The sequence below is a fragment of the Durio zibethinus genome, unplaced genomic scaffold (genome assembly GCF_047325235.1).
Source record: "Durio zibethinus cultivar Kanyao isolate XHJ-2024 unplaced genomic scaffold, ASM4732523v1 HiC_scaffold_3, whole genome shotgun sequence".
NCBI classification, from domain to species: domain Eukaryota; kingdom Viridiplantae; phylum Streptophyta; class Magnoliopsida; order Malvales; family Malvaceae; genus Durio; species Durio zibethinus.
This window is the reverse complement of record NW_028323044.1, coordinates 3760795-3762746: the sequence shown is the minus strand read 5'-3', so window position 1 is coordinate 3762746 and position 1952 is coordinate 3760795. Positions and strand designations below refer to the sequence as shown.

At 20.8% G+C, this 1952-nt stretch overlaps 1 pseudogene across 5 annotated transcripts in view; it reads left to right on the top strand.

The window, feature by feature from the left end:
- Window positions 1-623: 623 nt before the first annotated feature.
- The window catches only part of LOC149504252 (protein Ycf2 pseudogene), an 8387-nt pseudogene continuing 7058 nt past the window's right edge, over window positions 624-1952 (top strand). The window contains exons 1-2 of one of the 5 annotated variants that reach the window (XR_016338918.1): window positions 624-1460; window positions 1545-1952. The exon at window positions 1545-1952 is cut by the window's right edge and continues 7058 nt beyond it. The product of XR_016338918.1 is annotated as a protein Ycf2 pseudogene, transcript variant X4 (transcript). The other 4 variants (XR_016338919.1, XR_016338917.1, XR_016338916.1 and 1 more) reach the window with 4 other exon arrangements.

Below are 1952 nucleotides of genomic sequence, written 5' to 3'. Positions count from 1 at the left end.
AATTTTTATTTTATTATTATCATATATCATATATAAATATATAAAATATCATATATAAATATATATAAATATCATCATATATCATATATAAATATATAAAAATATAAAAATATCATATATAAATATATAAAATATAAATATATAAAATATATAAATAAAAATAAAATATAAAAATATATAAAAATAATTATATAAAAATAATATAAATATATATATAAATAATTAATAAATATAAATAATTAATAAATATAAATAATTAATAAATATAAATAATTAATAAATATAAATAATTAATAAATATAAATAATTAATAAATATAAATAATTAATAAATATAAATAATTAATAAATATAAATAATTAATAAATATAAATAATTAATAAATATAAATAATTAATAAATATAAATAATTAATGAATAATTATATAAAAATAATATAAAAATATATATAAATAAAAGAAAAGTCAAAAAAAAGTAAAAAAGTTCTTACCAATCTTTTGTAAAGTTTTTATTTTAGAGTTAAAATAAAAGAAAAAGATTGGAATTTTCTATATATCGTATCTCAGAAATAAGATAAAAAAAAAAATAATGATGAATGATAGAAATTGAAATCTTTGAAATTTTTATTTGAAATATTTAAACAAATCAAAAGAAAATAGTATAGTCTAGTATATGGGCGGATGTAGCCAAGTGGATCAAGGCAGTGGATTGTGAATCCACCATGCGCGGGTTCAATTCCCGTCGTTCGCCCATATACATGTCACTCTATTAAGTCTTTTGATTTTTGATTCCATCCATAAATCTATTTTTTCCCTATAGAGAAAAAGTCTCAATAAGAATGCTAGTTCTTAATGTTCATATATTATCATATAATAGAATATAATCATATATATAGAATATACAACAACAATTCGTTATGTTCATATATTATCATATATATGTTCATATATTATCATATAATAGAATATAATCATATAATAGAATATACAACAACAATTCGTTATGTTCATATATTATCATATAATAGAATATAATCATATGATATGAATATACAACATCAATTCGTTATGTATAGAGGATAAGATTCCATTGATACAGAGCCAATTCCAATAGACTTATTGGAAGGTCCCATTGGCGTGCATCCAGTAGGAATTGAACCTACGAATTCGCCAATTATGAGTTGGGCGCTTTAACCATTCAGCCATGGATGCTTATCAGGGGATCCTCGTACATGGTGAATAACCAAATTCTAATTTTATTCTAATTTCTAATTTAAAATACTTTAAATACAATAAATACAATATAGGAGGTAAAAAAAAAATAAAATACAATAAATACAATATAGGAGGTAAAAAAAAAAAAAAGTGAAATACAATAAATACAATATAGGAGGTAAAAAAAAAATAAAATACAATATAGGAGGTAAAAAAAAAATAAAATACAATAAATACAATATAGGAGGTAAAAAAAAAAAATGAAATACAATAAATACAATATAGGAGGTAAAAAAAAAAAAAGTGAAATACAATAAATACAATATAGGAGGTAAAAAAAAAAAAATGAAATACAATAAATACAATATAGGAGGTAAAAAAAAAAAAAATGAAATACAATAAATACAATATAGGAGGTAAAAAAAAAAATGAAATACAATAAATACAATAAGAATATAGGAGTGACCGACCATGGAGTCAAATTCTGGGTTTTCGAATTGAAAGAGATATTGAGAGAGATCAAGAATTCTCACTATTTAGTAGATTCATGGACCCAATTGAATTCAGTGGGATCTTTCATTAACATTTTTTTTCACCAAGAACGTTTTATAAAACTCTTGGACCCCCGAATTTTTAGTATCCTACTTTCACGCAATTCACAGGGTTCAACAAGCAATCGATATTTCACGATCAGGGGTGTAGTACTATTTGTTGTAGTAGCGGTCCTTATATATCGTAT